The sequence below is a fragment of the Ambystoma mexicanum genome, chromosome 11 (genome assembly GCF_040938575.1).
Source record: "Ambystoma mexicanum isolate Mex_15411 chromosome 11, UKY_AmexF1_1, whole genome shotgun sequence".
In the NCBI taxonomy this organism is placed as follows: domain Eukaryota; kingdom Metazoa; phylum Chordata; class Amphibia; order Caudata; family Ambystomatidae; genus Ambystoma; species Ambystoma mexicanum.
Window position 1 is genome coordinate 932,360,255 of NC_090934.1, and position 19,800 is coordinate 932,380,054.

Sequence of the window (19,800 nt, forward strand, 5' to 3'; positions counted from 1 at the left end):
TCTGGCCCAATCGTACTGTTTGAAACATAAGTGCTGTTAGGCTCTGCAGTTGTGGTTCTGCGCATTAATTCCCAGATAGGTAAGATTGACACAGGTTAACATGAACGGGCATGAATCGTATTGACTAAACAGAGGAGCTTTTCCAATCTGAGAGTGTAGTTCTGTGCATTAGCTCGCAGATAAGTATGATTGGCAGAGGTTGACATCTCCTCGATTGATAACGCAGTGTATACTTGGAGGAAGTTGGTGTTTGAGCTCAGTCGTGGCGGAGAACATAAATGCTGTTAGGGTTTGGTGCAGGCTATTCATTTCCAGGTCGATGGATACAGACAAATATCTCCTGGTCTTAGAGCATGTGGTGCATGTCTGGTCTTGGACAATGAGCGGGCCCGGTCATAGCATACAAGCCTAAATGTAGTTACGTCTTGGGTTTGGAGTTGTGGGCATTAGGATTGTAGGGTTGTTAGGGGTGGCATGCTCAGTTTATGGGGAACAGCTAGGCCATGTTTGCCGAGCCAGCAGCTACCAGCTGTTGAAAAGACTTATCCCTAGAGCCTGCTTCCATGACCCGACTGTTCTTACCTTCCTGTGTTGATGCCGTTCGCCATTGGTGGTGTGTCTAGGAGCCCAAGGCCCAAGGTTCCTTAGATGGTTTAAGTAAAGAGTTAGGTGTTCAGCGCTTCCCATAAAGCCATGCAGTCTTGGCTGTGTCGAATGTGTGGAGGCATTGATTTCCACAGGGTTGGCACCAGGGTTGAGTAGGCGAACCCTCCAATCCTGGCTAAATTGGCAGTGGGAACCACTAGGCGGAGGGCCGTGCTTGAGCTTAGTGTACCGGTTGGAAGATAAGGGATAACCTTTTCCTGTAGTTATATGGGGCCGGCTTTGTGCACTGCTCGGTGAGTAATGCACAGGATTTTAAAAGTAGCCCTTCATCCAATTGGGAGCCAGTGGAGAGTACGGAGATCAGGTGAGATGTGGTCCCTTTGTCCCAGTGCAAGGAGTCTTCTGGCAGTCGCAGTTTGGACTCTTTGTAGTTTAAGTTGGTAGGCCGGCGCACTCAGATAGATAGAGTTTCCATAGTCAAGCCTGGACATGACAATAGACATAATTGCAGCCAGTCCGTTAGGGTAGGTGAGGTAAGCAAACGTGTGCCTCAGAAGCCTGAAGTGGTAGTGACAGGATTTGGATACATTATTGATGTGGTGAGATATGGTTAGGTCTGAGTCCATTGTGAAGCCAGGGTTTTTGATGGTGGTGGAAGTAGGGGGAATGCAGAGGGATGGTGACCATGGGAACAGTTGCGGTACCACAGCTGTATTGCTACACACCAATATCTCTATTTTGCCTGGGTTCATAAGGAGGTAGTTATTTGTCATCCATAAGTTGCAGGCTGCTAGGCCAGGTCGAGGATCTGTTCTGACTTGAGTGTCGTGTAGACCGATGAGTCCTCTGTCCCCAAGTGACGCACAGGGGAACTTAATAGAAACCCGCTTTGCGACCTTTGAGGCCACAGGTGGGAGATGTCTACCCAGATCCACGGAGCCTCTGGAACACCGATGCTGCTGTCGAGAAGGAACGGGGTTAAGTACCAGGCAATCACAACACAGTCAGATAAACAAAAGGATCTAAAATGTCTTACCTATCTGGTGTAAGGGTAACCCAGGTAACCTAGTAGAGAGGTTCGAGACTCAGTTGATGCGGCGGTCCCTGGAAAGGTAGAACCGCAGGTTAGCGTGGATGAAGGGCTAGCCACCTGTAGGAGAGAGGGCTTGACTTGAATCCCAAGAAGGGAAAGGGCGCAGAAGTTCAGCAAGGTAACCAGGGATGATCCAAAGGCAAGTCGAGGTGAAGTCCAAAATCCGGCAACAGGTCAACAGTTCCAAGCAAAGGTACAAAAGGGGTGTCCCAGGGAGTCTGAGGTAGAGTTCCGTGATCAAGATAGCAAGGAGCAAGTAGTAACGCCAAACAGGGTCTGAAGCCAGCTGAGAAGCAATGAGTGTTCTGTCTCTCAGACCTTTATACTGTGTGTCTGGGAGTCATGTGACGTCTCTGGATCATGTGACGTCCAACAAGGACACGTGACTCTGGATCACGTGACCGACGTGGTGACGTAACACCGCCCCTTCTGCCATACGCTCTCCAAGGCAATTGCCAATGCAGAAAGGGCTGCAATCGAGCCCGTACACCAAAGCTGGTACGGGGTTTCCGGTTCTTTGGGTTAACCGAATCACCTGAGCCTGGAACCGTGGGAGGGGATGGTGGAGATATGTGAGCAGTGTTCTGATGTGTAGCGAACTGGTGTGCAGAGGATCGTCTAACATAGCCCCCCCCCAACGGCCCACGACCCCGTGGGCTGGACGGATGATCCTTATGGAAGCCGGTCACCAGCCGAGGGGCGTTCAGATCCAAGGCGGAAACCCATGAACGCTCCTCCGGGCCGTAACCCTTCCAATCCACCAGATATTGGAGCCTACCCCTAAACCATCGGACCCTAAAATGGCCGACACCTCAAAGACATCAGGAGAGGACAGGGACACCGGTGCAACAGGGGTACGAAGGCGGACAGAATCGGGGCAAGGCTTGAGGAGGGACACATGGAAGACAGGATGGATACGCCAAGAACTAGGAAGCACCAGACGAAAAGCCACCGGATTCACTACCTGTGAGACTACATACGGGCCGACAAAACGAGGTAGCAGTTTCCGGCAACCCACTAGGCGAAGGTGACGTGAAGACAACCAGACCCTAGAACCCACCACCAGAGGGGGAGCAGCCAGACGTTTGCCATCCACACGGGCCTTCATGGCAGTCTTCGCTTCCGTGAGATGCACCACAGTACTAGCATGTACAGCAGACAGATCCCTAAGACACGTCGTGGCCGCAGGATTCGAAGAATCATCAGGGACTGGCAAGACCTTGGGATGTTGGCCGTAGAGGGCGTAGAAAGGAGAATAACCTGTAGCTGAATGAGCCGCGTTATTGTACGCGAACTCAGCAAGCCGCAAAGCGGCCAACCAGGAGGTCTGATGTTGCAATATAAGGCAGCGAAGATACTGCTCCATAGATTGATTCGTCCTTTCGGTCTGCCCATCGGTCTCAGGATGATATGCCGAAGAATACCTGGTATCAATGCCCAACAATTTAGTCAACGACCTCCAAAACCGAGAGGTGAACTGTGATCCTCGATCGGATATAATGACCGAAGGGAGGCCGAATAACATGAACACATGTTCAAAAAACAAGTCCGCCAAGACCGGGGCCGAAGGAATACCTTTACAAGGGACAAAACGAGCCATTTTTGTAAACGTGTCCACCACTACCCAGATGGAGTCAAAGCCTCGTGATTTGGGGAGATCGGTAACGAAATCCATAGTCAGTGTATGCCAAGGCCTGGGAGGAACTGGAAGCGGAAGTAGCAACCCAACCGGTCGGCCTCTCCGATGTTTAGCCTGAGCACACACTGCACATGAATTGACATAGCAGTCTACATCGCGCTTCATAGAGGGCCACCAACACCAGCGCTTGAGAAGATCTAAAGTGCGCTCTTGACCGGGATGGGCATTAAAAGGGGCATCATGAGACCACTCAAGGGCCAGATTACGAGTGTCAGGTGTGGGAAGGAATAGACGTTCATGTACGAAAGGCAACCCATCAGAAAACACGGGGTCCCATTCTCGCAACTGGTCGGAGTGATTGCTAGTCCAAGATCGGACCGAGTCTAATAACGACAATGAAGGTGTACAAAGACAAATCACATGACTCTTTCCGAGAACAGTGTCAGGAAAGGTTGGCAACACGACCCCCCCTGGGGAACGTGACAAGGCGTCTGCTTTTCCATGTGCAGTGCCAGGACGATGCATAATACGAAAATCAAAAGAGGAAAAGAAAAGATGCCATCGGACCTGTCTGCTATTAATGCACTTCAATGAGGCCAGATCCTGTAAATTCCGGTGATCTGAGTAAACCGTGATGGGATGTTTGGCCCCCAGAAGATGATGGCGCCAAACACGAAAGGCATCCATGACAGCCAAGAGTTCTTTCTCCGTAACAGTGTAATGAGTCTCAGTACTGGAGAACTTACGGGAATGGTATGCCACTGGATGTAATTTGCCTGTTGTAGGACACGTTTGTGACAATACCGCACCAAGAGCAAAAGAAGAGGCATCTGCCTCTACTATGAACGGAAGATCAGGATTGGGGTGCTGGAGTACCGGTGCGGTAGTGAAAGCAGTTTTCAGAGCCTCAAAAGCCTCCTGATGTTCCCCGTGCCAATGATAGGGTACCTGAGGACTAGTCAGAGCCGTGAGCGGCGCAACAATTGTGGAAAAAGAAGAAATGAAACGTCTATAAAAGTTGGCGAATCCCAAAAAGGCCTGCAAGGACTTGAGTGTTTGAGGTACTGGCCAATCTAATACTGCTTTGACCTTAGATTCGTTCATGGATAACGCCCCAGGGGTGATATGGAAACCCAGAAACTCAACAGAAGTTTTATGGAACTGACATTTCTCAGGTTTGGCAAATAAGGAATGTTCTCTCAAACGGGATAGTACTTCTCGAACATGCTTTACATGGTTATCAAGATCACGAGAAAAGATTAAGATCTCGTCCAAATATACAACCATGTAAACGTCCAGAATATCCCTGAATATGTCATTCATGAATCGTTGGAATGTGGCTGGGGCATTACATAGGCCAAAAGGCATGACTAAATATTCGTACAAGCCGTAACGAGTACAGAAAGCCGTTTTCCACTCGTCTCCCTCGCGAACGCGTACTAAATTGTATGCGCCACGTAGGTCAAGCTTGGTGAAAACGGAAGCATGAGTTAAATGGTCCAGAAGTGGGGTGATTAACGGGATTGGATATCTATCCTTTTTTGTGATAGCGTTAAGACGTTGATAATCCACACAAGGGCGTAAATCCCCCTCCTTCTTGGGTACAAAGAATATGGGACTTGCTGCTGGTGAAGTGGAGGGACGGATGTGTCCTAAACGTAAGGCGTTCTGTACATACTCTTTCAATGCTTGTTCCTCCGAAGGGGACAAAGAATAGATCCTGCCCGAAGGGATAGCGGAATCAGGAAGTATTTCGATTGGGCAGTCATATGGTCTATGTGGAGGAAGTACCTCGGAAGAGCCCCGATCGAAAACCGATTCGAATGCATTGTACTCAGGCGGAATCCCAGACACCAACCCCCCAACAGTATGCGAATGAACAATCTCTGGATCATCAACAGTGAGTTGAGCTAATGCTCCTAAGGCCCGAGAAGGTGTGTCAGAGGCTTGATGGACCGGGAGACAGTAATTCTGACAGACTTCGGACTCGAAGAGTACAGTGCCTGACTGCCAATTGATCAGTGGGTTATGTTCACGTAACCATGGAATTCCTAGTATGATACCGAATTGGGGTGTGGTAATTAAATCAAAACATATGGTTTCTGTGTGTGTTTCTTGTATGTTCAACAAGAGGGGTGCAGTTTGGTGTCTAACAGGACCAGAAACCAATGCAGAGCCGTCTACGGCTTGGACATGTTCCGGTCGTGTTTTTACCACTAAAGGTAGGTTGAGGGAATGGGCCAAGTCAATATCTATGTAATTACCAGTGGCACCTGAATCAATGATGATATTGACTGCATGAAGAAGGCCTGTAGAGGGACATAGAGTAGCCTTTACAGAGACGGGTTGGACACGAGCAAAGGCAAGAGAGGTACCCGGAGATGATGACGGGACACTCGACCTGTTCTCCGGATCTAAGGTCGAGCCATCCGAAAAACCTGGCTCTTCTTGGGACGTCGAGGGCACTCTTTCACAATATGTCCAGTGGTGCCACAATAAAAGCATGCATTGTCCACCCTTCTACGTTCCCTCTCTGATGTTGTGATAGGACTACGTAAACCTCCCACTTGCATAGGTTCTTCTGTACTGGAAGCAGGAGTACTAGCAAGAGTAGGATGGGAGGAGACCCCCAATTCAGCTCTACGCTCTGATCGTCGTGCATCTACCTGCAATACGAGATCAACCAATTCCTGATACTGAGTAGGCATAGAAGGGATCACTGATAAAGCATCTTTCATGGTATTACTCAACCCCCTATAAAAGACCACCGCCCGCTTGTTTTCTGGCCATGATGTTTCTGCAACTAGCTGATTGAAACGGGTGATGTATTCTATCAAAGTCCTTCTACCCTGAGTCAGTTCCAAAAACTCCAAATCCCTAGACTGCGCCTTGTGTCGAGTATCGAATACTCGAGACATTTCTAGAACCAACAAATCAAAGTCGTAAAGGACTGGGCTATTATTCTCTAGCAGGGGATTAGCCCAAGCGGCAGCCGTTCCGGCTAAATGGGAGAGGGCGAAGGCGGCTTTAGTAGTGGAAGTAGGAAAAGCCAAAGGTCTGCATAAGAAGTGTAACTTGCACTGATTAACAAAGGTTCTGAATTTCTTGGGGTCACCTTGATAGCGTTCCGGAGCAGCCAGGGGGGAAGGAGATGGGAGGATCATTGGAGTTGGGACTGTAGAAGTAGCCAAGGGAGGGGGTGTAGTGAAGGAGCTGGCATCTCCAAACTCAGGGTCTGCAGGAAGGGAATGCTGAACACTTTGTAAGGAATCCAACCTTTGGTGGGTCACTGTGTTCGCGGCTGCCATATCTGCCCTTAATATTGTAATTGCCTGGACTAAAGCAGCTATGGGTTCTTCCGTGGATCCCTGCATCGTCAAACACGACTATACGGCTTCTCAGTCTGTTCTGACTTGAGTGTCGTGTAGACCGATGAGTCCTCTGTCCCCAAGTGACGCACAGGGGAACTTAATAGAAACCCGCTGTGCGACCTTTGAGGCCACAGGTGGGAGATGTCTTCCCAGATCCACGGAGCCTCTGGAACACCGATGCTGCTGTCGAGAAGGAACGGGGTTAAGTACCAGGCAATCACAACACAGTCAGATAAACAAAAGGATCTAAAATGTCTTACCTATCTGGTGTAAGGGTAACCCAGGTAACCTAGTAGAGAGGTTCGAGACTCAGTTGATGCGGCGGTCCCTGGAAAGGTAGAACCGCAGGTTAGCGTGGATGAAGGGCTAGCCACCTGTAGGAGAGAGGGCTTGACTTGAATCCCAAGAAGGGAAAGGGCGTAGAAGTTCAGCAAGGTAACCAGGGATGATCCAAAGGCAAGTCGAGGTGAAGTCCAAAATCCGGCAACAGGTCAACAGTTCCAAGCAAAGGTACAAAAGGGGTGTCCGAGGGAGTCCGAGGTAGAGTTCCGTGATCAAGATAGCAAGGAGCAAGTAGTAACGCCAAACAGGGTCTGAAGCCAGCTGAGAAGCAATGAGTGTTCTGTCTCTCAGACCTTTATACTGTGTGTCTGGGAGTCATGTGACGTCTCTGGATCATGTGACGTCCAACAAGGACACGTGACTCTGGATCACGTGACCGACGTGGTGACGTAACACCGCCCCTTCTGCCATACGCTCTCCAAGGCAATTGCCAATGCAGAAAGGGCTGCAATCGAGCCTGTACACCAAAGCTGGTACGGGGTTTCCGGTTCTTTGGGTTAACCGAATCACCTGAGCCTGGAACCGTGGGAGGGGATGGTGGAGATATGTGAGCAGTGTTCTGATGTGTAGCGAACTGGTGTGCAGAGGATCGTCTAACAGGATCGGAGCTCGATATGGGGATTCTCAGGATGATTTGTGTGTCATCGGCATAGTTATAACAGGTGAGGTTGTGTGAGCGTATGATCCCTGGCAGTGGGGTCATGTAAAGGTTGAAGAGAAGAGGTGAGAGACAGGTGCCTTGGGTTACTCCAGTGTTCACTGGGCATGCGGTGGAGAGGGAAGGGGGAGGAAAGTGATTTTCTGTCTGTTGTTGAGGAAGGAGGCAATCCAGGTGAGTGCTGAATCTCAGATTTCTAGAGAGTGAAGTCTGTCAAGGAGGATTGTCTGGTTAATGATGTCAAACACTGCTGAGAGGTCAAGAAGAACAAGTGCTGCACATTCTTCAGAGTCTGCCGAGACTTTGAGGTCATCCCAGATTGAGATCAGTGTGGTTTCTCCTCTGTAGTGCGAACGGAAGCCGGATTGTGCAGTTTATAGGAGGTTGTTGGATTCCACAAAAAGGTTGGGCCTATAATTGATTGGTTGGAAAGGTTCGAGGCATGCCTTCTTTAGAAGTGGTTTGACATGCACTATTTTGAAGGGTTCTGGGCAGATGCCAAAGTTAAGGGAGTCATTAAGTATGGACCTCACCAGTTCTCCTTCACAGGTGGAGGTAAAGACTTCATTGAGGAGAGACACGGGACAAGGGTGAGGGGAGCCAGAGGGTCTGCTGCTGGATAGTTGTTTGCCTTAACTCCTTGCTCAAGATAGGGTTGAAAGAACAGAAAGAAGGTGTTTCGGAGGGGAGGATGTTAATGATAATAATGATAATGATGTGTTATTTATATGGCGCCTTAATCCAAAGCGCTGGTAGAATCTTTAGGAGTGGGCTTTGGGCGGGGGGTGAGTTTGGAAAGTTTGGTATTAAGGGTGGCTGTCCTGTCTAGCGCTGTATTGTGGAAATGTTGAGAGAGGGAATTGCAGAGCATGTGCATGGAAGTGGTTGGGGCAGAGGTGCAGGAAGACTTCAGGAATTCTTTGATGTTCCTGTGGAGCTCTTTGCTGCTGCTGCGACAGATTGGGATTCTTTTATTGTAATAGGCTTTTTGGGCTTTCAGATTCAGATTTGTAGTTACGATGATGGTGGGTGAAGACTGACTTGTTATGCAGGGTTCTGGATGCTCGCGATTTGTTCTCGAGTCAGGGATTATGGGTTTTGAACGCCTTTTGGTGGGGGGTGAACCATTTGGGGGTTGGTCCTTTGCGGGAGGGAGCAGAGCTGGAGGGGTGAGAGGAAGGAGTGAGTTGTTAAGCCAGGAGTCAAAGGACTCGATGGGTATGGGTCTATCTGTGGCCGGGAGTGCAGGGAGGGTGCATAGAAGGGCTTCAGCCAGGTCAGGTAGTACCTTGACCTTGTTCTGCCAGCATTTGAGATCACGTGGAGGGATGGGCAGGGGGGCTTGGTAGGCAGTTTTTGGAGAGAGAAAGGTATGACTGAGTGGTCTGTCCAGATGATGAGTTTAGGGGTGGATGCTGAAACGAGGTAAGATGAGCTGAAAATCGCATCAGGGGTGTGGCCCGCAATGTAGGTGGGCCCTGTGGTATGCCGGTAAAGGTTGAGTGCCTCTAGACTGTTGACCAGGAGTTGAGTCATGGAGTTGTTGGGCTTGTCAAGCTGGATATTAAAGTCCCACAGTAGGGTGAGTGCTGGATGGTTAACTAGTGTGGTTGCTAGTGAGTCGCAGAGGCTGTTGGCAAAATGTCTGTCATATCCAGGTGGCCTGTAGATGAGTAAGAAGCTGTGTGAGAAAGTGGGCAGCAGAGAGAGTTTGACTAGAAGGGATTCACAGCTTGCTGTGCAGGGCCGAGTTTCGGTGAGTGAGATGGAGATGTGCGGTTTGTGTAGGATGGCTACTCTGTATACTCTGGAAGGTCTGTTGTGCGAAATGAGCAAGTAGTTGGGAGGGAATATTTTGTGTCATCCAAGAACCATGTTTCGTGATGAAGATGAGATCAGGATTGTCAGAGGTTAGGAGGTCAATGATGCTGTGTCTGTTTTTGGCCACGAAGCAGGCAGTGAAGAGGAGGCAGGTGACTTGATGGGAAGTGGCGCGGGTGGTATTTCCCCCAGTGTCAGTGGCCAGAAGGACTTGGTTGGCCAGAGTAGCCTGTGGGCAGGTGTAGGTGAAGGGTGTGGGGGGAGGGTGCGGACGGGAGGACGAGATCCGTCGGTGGGACTGGAGGGATGGTGATGGTTGGGTTGAGGGGATTCTGTTGGTGGGACCAGAGAATGTGTGAGGTGGATTGGGAGCAGGAAGATTGCCTCCAGGTTTTGTGTGTTTTTGTGCAAGTGGTGTGTGAGAGCAGGAAGGGGCCTGAGGGGAAAGGGGTTGAAGCAATGTTTCTGGAAATAGCAAGGCGTGCTATGCTGAGTGAGGGGAAAGCGGAGGTTGGGTGTGGTCTGGTGTTGGAGGTCAGGGGGCAGAGTAGTGAAGGAAGGGGCATGTGCGTGGGAGGGGGTGTGGTCTTGGCAAGTGAAATGGGTTTTATGCTGGAAGGGGAAGAGGAGGGGAGTGGACCAAGTGGGTTATGACTGTCAAAGCAAAGCCGGGGCTTCTTGGAAGAGATCCTAGGGGGAGCGGGATGGGTCAGAAATGCCTGGGAGAGAGTTATGAGTGCAGGGTGGTGTGGGTTTTTGGTGTGAGGAGGAGCTCCCCTCGTATGAGTGTTTGATGTGGTGTGATGCACGGAGGCCCTTGAGGTTCTGGCTAAGGGGAGAGGTATGGGAGTGAAGGGACTGATGTGGAGGGAGAAATCCTGAATGGCGGTGCAGGGATTGCAGTGGTGGTGGGGAGGTTGTGTTGTTTGGAGCACCAGAGGGCTTCTCTGGTTTGAGAATTTGATGCTGGGCGGTTTGGAGAAGTGGGAGGTGTAATTCTGTCAGATGGGAGGGAGAGAGTGGGAATGAGGTGAGACTGTGTGGAGTTGTATGGGTGAGGAGCAGGGGAGGGGAAGAGGAGGGGAAATTCTTGGTGTGCCAGACAGCTCCTCTGGTCAGAAGGTTGGAGGGGGTGTGATGGGAGGAGGTGTGGTGGGGTAGGTCAGAGTGTAAGTTTCGAGTGGAAGGTTTGGAGATGAAAAGGTGTTGCGGCGTGCAAGGAGGGTTCATGAAAGAAGGTGTGAGGGTATAAGAGGTGGAGCAGAAAGGGTTCTTCTTGGATTGCCAGATAGTTCCTCTTGTTTGTGGGTTGAAATGTGTGTGTTGACTGACTGTGTACGGGAGTGTGACTCTGGATAAGTGTGGTACAGATGGAACAGAGTTGTGAGAGGGCTGTCGAGGGCGGCGGTCTTGGTTGGTGTGGTATCCTGGTCAGGTTGAAATGGCAGTCATGGTCTTGTAAGGGAACACCACAGCAGTTGAGAAACGCTCAAGTCTGAGCCAACAGCAGTGAGTAAAGAACAATCAGATCTGCGATACCTTAAGACACAGCAGTAGTTAAAGGATACCTGACTACTCAGAGATGCGCCCAAACTTGATGCAACAGAAGCAGCCATTAAACAACTGGATGTGAGACACCTGGATAGCAGGAAAAGTGCCTTCATTTGAGACAGCAGCAGCAGGCAGGAAGCAGCTAGATGTGAGATACCTAAATAGTGGGAGAGACGCCTACATTTGAGATAATGGCAGTAGGTAACAAGCAGCTAGAGGTGAGATACCCTAACATTGGGATAACGCCTACATTTGAGACAACATCAGCAGGTAACAAGCAGCAAGATGTGAGATTTCTAATTAGTGGGAGAGACGCCTACATTTGAGACTGTGGCAGAAGGTAAACATCTAGATGTGAGATACTCTTATATTGGAAGAAAACACTGCCGTTTGAGACATCAGCAGCAGGTAACAAGTAGTTACAGGTGAGATACATAAACAGTCAGAGAAAATATCTACATTTGAGACAGTGGCAGTAGGTAACAAGCAGCTAGATGTGAGATACCCTAATATTGGGGAAAAAAGCCTACATTTGTGATGTAGCGTTAAATTGATTAACAACTACAGTCCCGGCACAGCATTGACACACGCAGTATTATCTTGCTGGCTGACATGGTTGTGCAACGTTATGTAGAGTAATGGGTGGTTGGGTTTTTAATGGAGTACAGTAATTGCTTTACTACTCAACCTGTCCACATGGCGAAATTAGGTAACTATAATGACAGAAGCTCCACCTGCTTTTCTGTAGGAACCAGGTAACTTATTCTTTGGCCAACTAGTTGTATCTGCTCCCACCCTCCTATTGTGTGCCTCTCCAAAACAACAACTTCTTACTTTTAAAATTATTCCCCCACGTGAAACCTACTTCACTCGTTTACGTTTGCACCTTGACATTTCCGCTCCGTTCTAGTACCCGCCTCCCGTGAAATCCACTCAGGTCTCCTTTTAGTTTGTGCCTTTTATCACCAAAATAATGTGCTTGATCAGAATAAGCTGTGGAGACCATGACGCACTCAAGTAATTCACCATTTTGATTTTTTTTAAACCCATTCTACTAACAAATGCCATTTTACAAATTGCTAAAGATAATGCGAAATTCATGTTCCACGCATTGATCATTGCTGTCCTGTCACAGCTCTTCATGTCAGTCGTGAAGGGCATTCCTTTTTGACATGAAAACTGGGATACAAATCTACCACTGCATTAAAAGTATCAGTTTACTGGATCAGATTCACCACGAGCTAGCCATCCTCACTGGCCTAGAACTTTGTATGGGCAGGCAGTTTCACCCTCCTATCCAAGTACTATTTACCACTACAGCATGTGAACCTTTGCAGGAGCAAAGGTTACTGCACATAGTGCCTACTCTACTCACAGTTTAACTCCCTCCATACATGTGGTACTATCCATCCCAGGAAGGACAAGGAGGGTTCCGGATCCTTTTTTCGGCAGAAAACACTCACTTATTTTTTAACACAGCCGCAGTTCATAGGATGGGATCAAACTATAAAGTATTGTGGTTCCTTAGTCACGTAGAGATTCTTGAGTTTTTCCCAGACTAATCAGGTCTACTGGCTAATTTCTAGGTTCAGCACCAAGCTTGCTCTTTGACTTAAATATACTGATGGGTAAGTGATGGAATGAATACTGAGAGGCACTGGGGTTTCAACAACAAACTCAACAGTGGCCACAGTACGTGAAGTACATGATGGGTAACTCAAATGATACAAGGGCCTATGCAAAGGACTCCCGCTCCTTGTTTGGATTCTCTAATCTCCGACACGGTTTCAGGAATATAGCATCTGTACAATTCTTAGCTTCTCAGTTCCCAGGATACAGAACCCAGCACACTTATTGCCACGTACTTCCTCTTTGCTTAAGTGTATTACCATTGAACATGCTCCCACCAATATGTTCTTCCTCTTGCTTCAGGGTACTTCCGTAAGTCACTCCTACCAGCCAGTATTTTCTTTCTCCTTGCTTTAAGGTAGTATGTTTTTTGTTGTTGTTCAGGCTGTGATATCACCCACCAGCCCTGGGTACCATCCGGGGCCAATGAATTCAAACGTTCTCACGCTCTCGGTTCCCCCTCGTGGTCTCTGGCTTTTTGCCAGATTCTGAGGTATAGTCATCGGTGGCTTGCGGCTTCTTGCATCCCCCTGGCTATAGTCTTAACCAGTGTCCAAATGCAGAGGACATGCAGCTTTATTTTTTCCTCTAGGCCCACTTGCCACTCGCCCCTCTTTCAGCTCTAAAGGCAGGGATATGCAAGTCTGTGCATTTGTATGGTGTGTGATCACTCTGATAGCTTCACAAGTCCACTAATTGGCTCAATTTGTCAGACTTCGGCTCCACCTCCCCCTTCTCCTCACCTGAATCTTCTGATACTGAGTCCTTTACCGCAGCCCGGGTTCGGGGACGTTCCTTCTTCTTGATTGAGATAAGATCCTTAGGTGTTCTAACCTTCTTATCGTGCAAATAAGGTCTGGCCCCTCCGGAGGCCACCTTGGCAGTGAGGGAAACCTGCCGTGAGGGGCTCCCAGTGGGCCAGCCTCGGTTCCCAAGGGAAAAAGCTGGAACGGCGGAAAAAACCCTTGAATGAAGATCTGCAGGCGAGGTGAGGAGCGGTTCCTAAGGTAAGGTATAAGGCAGGTTCTCCCAGGCTGAAATGATGATGATGCAGGAATAATGACCGAGAAACTAGGGCTTTCTCTAAAGTCTGGACACCGTAGAAAACCTGGAGTGCCAAATGCTTCAGACACAGAATCAGAGAGGAGCTGCGAGCGGTATAAGGTACAGGATGGTAAAGGCGAGGAGCAGAGTGCGAAAGGTTTCGCGAAGGGAGAAAAGGTTAACTGGAAGGTAAAGAGAGGAGCGGAGCGCGAAAGGGATCGCGAGCGTAGAAAAGGTAACAGGAAGGCAGAGCGAGGAGCAGAGTGCGAGAGGTTTCGCAAGCGGAGAAAAAGTAAACAGGAAGGTAAAGCAAGGAGCAGAGCGCGAAAGGGATCGCGAGCGGAGAAATCGTAACCGGAGGGCAGAGCGAGGAGCGGAGTGCGAAAGGGATCGCGAGTAGGAAAGGCAGAACACAGATACAGAAGTCGGGTACTGAAACCACGTAGGCTAGTAAAAAAAAGCGTACGAAGAGAAAACTTCGAGAAATAAATGCTAACAGAGCTAAACACAGAGCGGACAGAAGGGGAGAGGGACACAGGAGAAAAAACAAGCTCATGCCGAAAACGTAAGCGAGAAGGGAAAAACTTGAGAAGAAAGTTACAAGCAACTCGGAGCGCTGAGTGTAGTGTAGGCAATACACAGATACAACGCGCCGAGCTGGGGGCGGAGCCTAGACTTATAGTGGAGGCAGCCGAGATGGGTGAGGACTAGAGCGTCCATCGATCCCACAGCTTCCACCCTCGATTCCTGACACAATTCTAACCTCTCATTACTCAGGTTTAAAAATTGGTTAAGTATCTTCCCACGGTAGTTGTTGTCAGGTGTGCTAGGTTTTTCAATCATGTCCATAAATGGTTTTGATTATGTACTCTGGGAATGTAATTAGCCTTAGTTATCCACTTCTCTGGGATGACAGAGGTACATTGGAGCCAAGTGGCTCCATGAAGCAATGCACTACTCAGGCAATGGGCATCTCTCAGGCTGTGCATCTGTCTGGTTGGGTGAGTGACAGAATTTGATCAGTGGGAATTAGAGCAAGCTTTCTGCTTGCATTGTGCATAAGGAAAGTTTCTTCCCGGTGAGCCTGTGAACGTATGCGCTAGTGCTGAGTTCTCTATACACAGGGCTTTCCTGACTGATGAGGAGTGGAGCTGGGTTGGTCATGATGAACGGAAGGGGCAGGGGGTCAGGACTAAGTATGAAATTCCACTTTTCCCTCGCTTATCTCGTCTCTATTATATAAATGCTGGACAGCATTCCCTCTGGGAATCCCAGTGAAGCATGTCATGTGACATGTGATGTGCCATCTACTTATGGTCAAGGGAAGGTGTGACATGAAAAAGCCTCCTATTTCCCCATGTCATTAGTAAAGCTGGCTTGGCCATTACACCAGTTCTCAAGAGTCATGGGAGGGTTGGATGTATGGAGATACTCTCATACACCTCACCCACATAGCACATCACTGCATGTGTTGGCATCCCCCACTCTCAAACTCCCCCTTACTCTTGCAGGTGGGCTCTCCTATGTATATCCGGCACAACTTCAATCTATGAAATGGACCTGTGATCTTCAAATGAACCCTTTACCATGACAGTTCACTCTGTCCAACCATTAGCCAAAGATTGAGATCAGGCATATTTTACCATATAGCTTTTGACTTAATGTGTACAACTCCTCAATTGCTTTACCATGATGGGTGCTCTGTTGTTGGCCTTGTTTAGACCTGCAATCACTGCAGTAAATGGGTCACTTTACTTAAAAACATCACCATCCTGGAGTAAGCTACTTAAAATGCACCATCATTCAGGTGCCCTCCATCGCCAAAGTAGAGTAACATGCTGCCATTCCCAAGATCATGAACAGTGGGTCTTTAGTCTCAGTGGCTTGTGCCTTGCTAATCTCCTCCGCACGACTGGCCTTCAGATCAACATCCTTCTCAGCTATTACACAACCTAGAAACTCAATAATTTTTATCCTGAATTATAGTTGCTTTTGCCAGTATCAAACATCTTTGATTTATAATTCGCCAAACCTGTTTAAATGTCTCATCATGCTCCCAGGAGTTTTCTAAAAAAAACAAGATTTCATCTTGAACACATTTCTCCCCTTGTCAATCTTCCCACAATTGTTTAGAACACCGCAGCTTCTGAGACCAACCCAAAAAGAATTCTGTGAAATTGTTTCAGATCATCGGGAGCCTGTGATGAAGTCTTCTGCCCGGTTCTGGAAACTGGCATGGTGGAGAGTCAAGGGTCTCTGTGCCACTCCAAGCCAGTGTATGCAGCGCATGAGACAGGCAAGGGGAGGATTTATGCTCCCTCCAGTTCAGCAAGTGAGTGATAGCTGAACTCTACCACTGCCGCCTCCACCAATCGTTCTGACCAATGCACTGTGCAAATGTACCCTGCCTTCCTTGGCTCAACTAACTTACTTCTTCTCTCACTGCATGTGTGCCTCCTTTAAAAATAAATCAAATTTAGGTGTTTTTACTTTTTCACCTGTGCATCTCTAATATTGCATTTTGCCTCCTTTTAAAAAAATCAAATTTAGGAGTTTTTACTTTTTCACCAGTGCATCTCTAGTATTGCATTTTGCCTCCTTTAAAAATAAATCAAATGTAGGTGTTTTTACTTTTTCACCTGTGCATCTCTAGTATTGCATTTTGCCTCCTTTTAAAAAAATCTAATTTAGGTGTTTTTACTTTTTCCCCTGTGCATCTCTAGTATTGCATTTTGCCTCCTTTTAAAAAAATCAAATTTAGGTGTTTTTACTTTTTCACCTGTGCATCTCTAGTATTGCATTTTGCCTCCTTTAAAAATAAATCAAATGTGGGTGTTTTTACTTTTTCACCTGTGCATCTCTAGTATTGCATGTTGCCTCCTTTTAAAACAATCAAATTTAGGTGTTTTTACTTTTTCACCTGTGCATCTCTAGTATTGCATTTTGCCGCCTTTTAAAAAAATCAAATTTAGGTGTTTGTACTTTTTCACCCGTGCACCTCTAGCATTGCATTTGTGCCTCCATTTTTAAAAATCGAATTTAGGTGTGTGCACTTTTTCATCTGTGCACCTCTAGCTTTGCATTTGTGCGTCCTTTTTAAAATAAATCGAATTTAGGTGTGAGTACTTTTTCACCTGTGCACCTTGAGCATTACATTGTGCTACCTTTCAAAAAAAATCGAGTTGAGGTGTGTGTACTTTTTCACCTGTGCTCCGCTAGCATTGCATTGTGCTTCCTTTTTTAAAAATCGAATTTAGGTGTGTGCACTTTTTCATCTGTGCACCTCTTCTCGCCTATTATTCTGTCCTTTGGGGTGACATTTACACCTTGATAGATTGAAATTCAGGGTTTGAGAATTTTAAAATTAAGGAATGAAATGTGTTGTGAATAGTTTTATATGTTTATTTTAAGATTGTTGTCTTATACTTCTTTTGTAAAGGTTCATTCTAATCATGTACAAATAAAAAAAAAAGGAAAACAAATTGCATTTACGCCTTTGTGACTACTTCCACCTGGCCTCCTGGGGAGATTAGCTAGCACTGTGCTGTGCAGCCACTCTTCTTTGACTCCTCGACTCGCCTCTGCCTCCACTATGCCGCTCTACCTGCTACACTATCACCTAAAGTCTGGTAAAAAAAAGCAAAAAAGTGACATCTTGAGTGCAAACCCTGGCCTTCCCATCACAGACACCTATGCCAGAGCTTCCTCCAGAGATGTCTTCACTGTCCCCTCTCCAGACCTATGGACCCTCCATCTCATCTCTACACTCTCTTCTACCACATCTTCTCTCATTAACAGTGGCAGCAAGTAGGAAGTCCTCTTAGCTGGCTTCTCATCTTCACGTTGCTTTGTTAATGTCTATCACACAAGCACTATTCTGTTTCAGGGTTCTCAACCGAACCTCCTTTTCTTTGACCGGATCCTGCCTTCTCTCATTACCTTCCTTCCATCTCCTGCATCTCCCCCTACTACTTTCTCTTTCCCTCCTCTGACCGATGTACCACACCCCAGTACCCCACCTCAGAAAACCTTTAAAGCAGAGACCTCCTCGACCTGGCAACGCTTAATACACGTTCAGCCAACAAGCACTCTGCTGACATCTGCTTCTTTCTTGAAGACATTGACTTTGACATTCTTGCTCTTACCAAGACATGGTTCAATGCCAGCTCAGTCACTGCTTTCGACTCCCTCCTCCCTGACAGCTTCAAGATCATCTCCAAGCCTCGACCTCACTGCACTGGCAAGGGGGTTGCCTTAATCTTTCCTGAGTGGATTCCTGCTTTCATCTTACCCACTTAGCTCTACTCTTCCTTTGAGAGTGGGTATATCTGTTGAGCTACGGGGGACCACTTTTTTGATAGGGGCTTGTGGGATGTGGTCAGAACATGATAAGAAGAACAATTTCCCAAAAAAACAAGCTACCTATTGGTGTCACACATTTAGACTCAGGGTCTAGACGAGGATTTGGCACATTTCAAACATGATCTTGTGTTGGAACAAATATCACAAGATATACACAAAAGCTAGTATTTGGCCCATAGTATATATGGTTTTATTTAACTTCATAAAACATTGAGCCCAATGGGTCCAATTATTAAAAGAACACACGGAACGGCAAAGATAAATCACAATCCTGTTGGACAGAAAGAAAAATCTGTGTAAAGATGATTGTGTAAGTCAACTTGCTTCATTCTAATCATATATCGAACCTCTATTATTTTTAAAGGTGATGTTAGTAATTCTATAGGTGACTTTACAACACAGATATTTACATAATGAAACTATTGCAAAGGCCCCAGTTGGTACAGTGTGTGGGCATGAGCCCATCTATAAACAGTGTCGACAGGATGGCTCTGTTTCCAGCCTTATAAGCAAAAGAACAGTCTTTTCAACTTTTATAAATGACTGTTATCCATTCGATGAGTGTAGGACCAAATAAGACTTTCATCAGGACACGTTAGGGCGATGTTTGTAACCCAAACATCAAAATCTTCACAATGGGTTTAAGATGTCAACTGATGTATCTCTAAAGACAGACAAACAAATAGATTAAAAACTAGCTGTATTCGAACTTGCATTCGTGAACATGCCTCATCAACATTTCTATGACCTGCCCTGTCTTCTATTGATCAATGTGCACCAAAAACAATCTACGTGACTTCTCACGTATGTCTATGTCAAAAAATAATAAATTAAGTGACATATTTTTTGTTGTCTTATTACTAATTTCAGAGCAACTAAATATACATGTGCATTTCATATTTTTGCATTATTCAGTTCATGTTAGTCATTTCATTTATGCAAAACAATATTATTTTATTCTTAGTACCTTATGATGGAACTGAGGTTAGATGTTATTCAATAGATATTTCGAGGTATTAGAGTCCCTCGTGCGTTTCAATAGAAACGGAATGTGTCAGTGAATGACCTTCCATGGCTGAAATAAGGAAAAAAGAAGAAAGAAAGAAGTGCATATAATGCACATCAAATATGTTGTCAATGCCTCATAGGAAGACACACATAATATGGGGGAGGTGTGTATAGATACTCCTACCTTCCGTGAGCAGTAGAAATGCTGCCATCAGCAAAATATTGGTCTGTGGACAGCGGGCTTGCTCCGGTGGTGATGTAATCCGTTTTCAGCGCCGTTGAAAAAATGTCGACGTGCTGAAAAACGAGGCGCAAGGAAAGTTGTAGAATGGGGGGTTTTCTAGTGCGCTTTTCGGATGTGGCGAAACGCTACATGAAAGAAACCTACTTTTGCGAGTTTAGCGAGACTGCTAGTTCTCTGACCAGACGATCGCGTTCAATGTAGGATGCGTCTAGATGATCATGTGATCGCCTTGGCGCCTTTTAAAAAAAAGCGCTAGCGTCGGCGTAATGACATGCTATTATAGTGGTGGCCATGTGGAGTTGAGATACATAACGGCCATCTTGGAGTGACTCTCTGGTAGTTATCCAGATGATATGTATTTGCTGGCATCCGTGTGTAGTGTACACAGCTATTTGGAAGGCAGCGGGAGCTAAATGGCAAGTAGCTGTGTAT

The 19,800-nt window shown here is 47.1% G+C and overlaps 1 long non-coding RNA gene across 3 annotated transcripts in view; it reads left to right on the forward strand.

Annotated features, from left to right (window-relative positions):
• Window positions 1–19,800, forward strand: part of LOC138503938 (uncharacterized) — a 314,690-nt gene that overhangs the window by 171,368 nt on the left and 123,522 nt on the right. The window contains exon 4 of one of the 3 annotated variants that reach the window (XR_011279735.1): window positions 15,888–17,230. The exons of the other annotated variants lie outside the window; for them this stretch is intronic. This is a non-coding gene — a long non-coding RNA (uncharacterized lncRNA). Of the gene's footprint in view, window positions 1–15,887; window positions 17,231–19,800 lie in introns of those variants that run through there. 3 annotated transcript variants of the gene reach the window in all.